We start from the raw sequence: 5,808 nt of genomic DNA, 5'->3' as shown, positions 1-5,808 counted from the left end.
AGAAGAACTAGGCCAGATGTCGGATACCAGACACTACATATCGATATCTTTTATTGTCTACTAAGGGTACTCTAGTGTTACAACACTGAGCCAAAAGCGAGCATCGTTTCACAAGTAAGTTGGTCATTGAACCTTAGGACCAATGGGCCCATAAGTTGTGGCTCATTCGAATGGACCCATGGTCAATGAGGTAAACCTATAAATAGTGCATTAATGATGGTTTACTATTCATTTTTTGAATTTAATTCAGATGTGACTAAAGAGATCTAACCAAATATTGACTTAAGTGTCAGAAAATCTTTTGCAGACATTCGTTTTTCGGTGACAAAATTAGAAGGCTCAGAAGACAGATACTGGATAATGTGGAAAAGTCGCGAAAAGAATACATCTTTGCAAGATATATCGACTCATTAAGAATAATTACATTATATTTTGTGGAAGTACACTCAATAACCATTTTCAAAATTGTGAATGTTAAACCTATCACATTATACAAAAATAATTTTCACAATTTATATAACTTTTCCAAAATGTAAATATTCTAAATCAAAATAGCATCGGGTTTGAAAGAGTATGATATATCAACATTCAAAAATTAAGAAACTAAATACTATGTCACCGTAAGTATGAATGATAAAAGAAATTTGCATGGAATATCTAGGGTTGTACGGTTTCAACAGAAATAAACATAAATAATGGTAAAGAGTGTAGCTTACAAAATAAGTACAACAATTTTAAGTGAGTATAGAGTAGTTTGACTTTGACCTAATGAGCAAGATTAAAGATGAACAAAATGTCACTTGAATTATTTTTTCTTGTACAGAGTTAAATACATTAATACTAAACATGTATCTAATTTCTTAAATTTTCGAGTCATCTAAGACTTATTTGAAAACTTTAAAACCCAACTAATAAGTTATGCCATCTATCTAAAATTTTAGAATTAAATTAGAATAATTAATCGAGTGCAAGAATGTAAATTAAACAAGCGATTTTACTAGCAAATCATATCCATAATTTTTCTATTTGAATTACAGTAACCATACTCCTTTTAGTGTTAAGGTTTTAATTACATGAATTTTCTAATATTACGTAAGTGGTTATCTAAATTTATTTTTATTCATGTCATGCTTTTAATTAAAACATGTGTCAGGATGGCCGAGTGGTCTAAGGCGCCAGACTCAAGTTCTGGTCTTCGAAAGAGGGCGTGGGTTCAAATCCCACTTCTGACATTTTTAGAAAAGGAATGAACAGAAAACCGATTGAACTTAGGAACTTAATTAATCTTTTTTTTTTGGAAACTTAGGAACTTAATTAATAAAGGTTTTTCCTTCACCATAATGTGATGTCCAAAAATAAGATTTTTCTCGTGTCCAATGTGAAGAAACATCCTTACATTTAGCAATATCATGAACATATATTTAATAATATGTTTTGTGTAGATTTTGGTTTTTGAAATATTTGCAATTTAAATTATTTAGAATTTTAATTTTAATAACACATGAGAATAAATTACAGGCAAACATTTGACAAAGATTCACCTTAGTTGAGAAGCACAAGCCATTTTTATAGAGAATTTCTTTTATCCAAAAAAACTTGTTGACTTTTATTAAAAAAATTATGAATATATAAAAACAACTTTTAACACTTTGTTAGAGAAATCTCTTTTTGATATATGTTTTGTCATTTGGCCAATGAACCTATTTGACAAATGAAAACAAATATTCTCTTCAATATATTTATAAATATTGAATGAAGTCTTTTTTTTTTCTTGTATTATATGTAATCAAGTTTTTTTTAGACTAAACATCAAATTTTTATTAGGATATTTAGAGAAATCGTTAGAGTTTGCAATTGTTTTTGTTTAGCTGTGCAAGAATTTTTTTCACACTTTCTATAATTTAAATTGTTTTTACGAAGAATGTCGCTTTTTGAATACGATATTACCTACTTCGCATGTAAAAGGTTGTATGCCTAGCATTCATTAATACGAAGATTATATTTTTATTTTTTATAATTAACCTCAAAATTTGGTTGATAAATTTCCCAAACATGCAGGCACTGGACCAGAAAAAAAGTTAAAAGAGCGATCAAATTAAGTCTTTGTAGTTGGTCACGTTATAGTGGATACATATTATTCCTTACAAGTCATGAACGACTATGATAAATTCACATAACTTTCGAAGACTAATTCAGATAACAAAGGTTATGTAAGGATGATTTTGTGGGGGACAGTTATATCATGCAACTTGTAACCAATCTTGATTATGTTTCAATGGTCAATTATACTCACTAGTGAATAAAAAAAGTTACTTGTTCCACTAATCATGTTCTTGGATGGTTGAGTAAAAAATCATTGCCCACAATTTTTCAAAATATGATGTTTGGAAGATCTTCTAAACTCATTTTTAAAATATTTTTCTCAAACAACAAATGATTTCTTTCCAAGTTAATCTTACTAAAATTTGTATAACTAGAGGATAATAAATCAAAAGGAACTTTTCAAATATATATCATCTCACGATCCTACAGTCTCCTAGTCTCCTATGCAGAACAGAAACTTTTAAAAAAGTTTCTGTGTTTATACGTAAACCACTTTGTTCATTTTATGTTTCAGTAAAAGCATAATCCATTTTCAATTTCTTGTGTCATGTCTTTTCAAACTGAAAACCGTTCAAAATAATTAATCATATTGATGGATAAATAAAGTAGCTAAGCCTAAATATGAAAAGAATTATTCTTGTAAATTTAAGATGACTTTTGAACTTCTTCTAGTGGTTCGATTCTGTCAGTAGTTCATGCTCTTGTTGTCTTTCAGTTTATCTGGTAAATCATCTTATTGATAATTTGGGAAAAAGATAATTTGATGCTTAAGTCAATTTTTGATTAAGACAAAATAGAATAGATATAATAAATTTAAAAGTATTAAATGTTTCACCTCAATAACATCGATGTCTATATCAATTATATTAATTATTATGTGTATTAAAAAAGTGGAATATTTTTTTGTTCACAGGAAGACTAATTAAAGCTGATTAAACTTTCCATGCAGGACCCTTGATTCATATAATCATTTTCTCCTTATTGAAGTGAATTACTCAACTTATTTAGATAAAGACTGAAGTCAAGCAGTCTCTTTTCATCATTTCCCTCTACTTGTTCACTTTTGTTATGTCTTGACATAGTAAGGCCATGTTGTTGTGTGTTAACACTCCGACAAGTGTACCGAATCGCATCAAGTAATAATAAATGGTAAGACCAAGTATCATTTTCCAAGAGACTCACGGCCTAGACATTCATGTGGTTTCTTGATTAATTAAGACTTGTAACCAAAATAATAGTGTTTATAATGTAGAAAATAAATATGAATGCAAGTGTTGATCAATTGACTTGAAGAATGCACAGGTGATTGATGTATAAAATATGGAATGATTATGTTGTTGGGGTTTCCGACTTATCCTATTCACTCTCATGTATTTATGAATTCATCTTCTTCATTAATGTTAATGTCACTTTCTAATTTATCTTAAACCCGATGTCTCGGTGAAGAAAGCCTACTTTTAATTACTAGTTCACAATGTCTTGTATCCCCAACAATTAATTATGCATTACATTTGCACAGAAGCTTAAAGTAACCAACCCTCTTATCCCTATGTCTAGGAAATATTGGTTTTGGGAGAATTTCCCCAGTTCTAAATTTTCCCATATGTGTTCATATCGACAAAATCAATAATCATGCAATTGAATGAATTAAACAAAGCATGCATAGAGCCTAGAGGAAAAATCCTAACAATTAATGAAGTAAAGCATTTATAATATAAATCAATTCAATACATGAGAATTTCAACGGATTACATCGTTTCCCCAACAACAATGGAGGTTTAGTTCACCAACAACATATTTAACTGATTACGCATTTAATGTAATCAATTGCACAATTAACTCATCACAGCACTTAGCAACTAGGTGTAAGTAAAGCTACGAGTTTTAATCGATTAAACATATAATGCAATCGGTTAAAACTTGCAGTTTGTCATAGTTAAGCATTTGTTAATATCTAATTAATCTAACTGATTACATAAATATTGTAATCGATTAATTCATACTAATATGCTTTGTGAAAAGAGTTTTGTCATTCAAAACCATGAATATACATCCCATAGATATAGACTAATGTATAATCACAATAAGTATGCAACATAAGCAGTTCAAGCACAAACAAGTAAATCAACATAGTTAAACATTTAAGTTGTTGTGTAAGAAGCTTATTGAAATATTTTTGTTGTTGTCATCATAAAAAACCATAAGGGTTTGGGTTTAGCTTTCACATAGCTCCCTCTATCAACAATCTCCCTCTTTTTTTATAATGCACAACCAGAAACTGTTTTTCCAGTTACTTTCAGTTACTTCTCCCCTTTTGGGCATTAGCAAAAAAGATATAAAGTAATAGGAAAATATGTGCATAAAGAGATACATCAATATAAATTCTTACAGACCAATTGTAGAAATTGATGCTCCCCCTAACATGATGCAGTAGCTCTTTCCAAACATTTCAAACACAAGATTTATTCTAGTATCAGAGCTAAAAGAAAAAGGTTAACACAGTATTGTCTAATCAATGTATCAAATCATAAATGTCATAATGTATACTGAGTTTTACTAATATGTATCAAGCAGTAACAAATTGATTAACAAGTATTAGAGTGAAAGTAGTGCTTGATGTCATTGCATTATCATGTGCAATATTCAGAATACTCAAATTTGATGTACATCAAATATGAGTTTAAGAGTATTATAAATGCATGAAATCATTTGATAGTAGAATGAATGTTTCGGTATTATGATTCAGCAGTGAGAAACAAACCATATTCTTGTTTGTTGATCGATTTCATTGATACTATAATCGATTAACTTCTATAGAGCATTTGACAAACAATTCCAAACTAGTGGTATGTTCATGTAAACTTGTCAACTTTTGTAATAAACTTGCAAATCACAATTTTCTCCACTATGATTAGTGTTTGTTCAGTAATACAACATAGTTGTGAAGCAAAATGATTCATCAACTAAATATGAGTATGTAGTGATGTGTATGATGTGTATGATAGTAAAGTACCAGTTTGCACTCATACAACAAGATTATCCAATCACATTCATCCAATCAATCAACTAATCAATTTAATCAGTCAGAATATAATTTAATCCAAAATATTTCACTCCATTCATTATGGAAGATAACCAGAATTACAGAATTCAAATATAGATTTCCTTATAGCTAATTTTTCATATTTTAAAAAAATACTAACACGGACTCTAAAGCTAAGATTCTAATTCCTAATCTAAGTCAGATATCTCCATAGAATCCTCTTCTGTGGTTTCTTCATCATCATCAGATTCATCAGATGAAAGATCTTTGAGAGTATTGTGTTGAGATTGTTGATAGGGATAGCACTGGTTTAGCTAAACCTTACAAATCTCAAAGCTTTTCGTTTTTTATGATGACAACACATTATTAATAACACATGTGTTTATGTGTTACATGTTCATAACTTTCATGTTTATGATTATTTGAGAAGATGTTTGTGTTGATTCTGTTATTGTTGTAATTCATTGTGTTTTACATGAGATCTTATTTGTGAATGCATGAAATATATTTGAGAAAAGGAAAACCACATGCACTTTTGTTGAACTTGTAATATGTGGCAAAACAGAAGTTTTAAGTCGACTTCATTATGAAGTAAGTCGATTAAAACTCATGACTTTGCACAAACTTTTTCAAAGTGTGCTGTGAGAATTTTTGAAGAGAAA

The 5,808-nt window shown here is 29.3% G+C and overlaps 1 non-coding gene across 1 annotated transcript; it reads left to right on the top strand.

Annotated features, from left to right (window-relative positions):
* Nucleotides 1-1,148: 1,148 nt before the first annotated feature.
* Nucleotides 1,149-1,232, top strand: TRNAL-CAA (transfer RNA leucine (anticodon CAA)). Its single transcript has one exon. It is a non-coding gene; the product is annotated as a tRNA-Leu (tRNA).
* The last annotated feature ends 4,576 nt before the right edge of the window (nucleotides 1,233-5,808 follow it).

This window comes from Vigna umbellata, chromosome 9 (assembly GCF_029865625.1).
Source record: "Vigna umbellata cultivar VRB3 chromosome 9, Vumbellata_1.0, whole genome shotgun sequence".
NCBI classification, from domain to species: domain Eukaryota; kingdom Viridiplantae; phylum Streptophyta; class Magnoliopsida; order Fabales; family Fabaceae; genus Vigna; species Vigna umbellata.
This window is presented reverse-complemented; position numbering and strand designations above follow the sequence as displayed.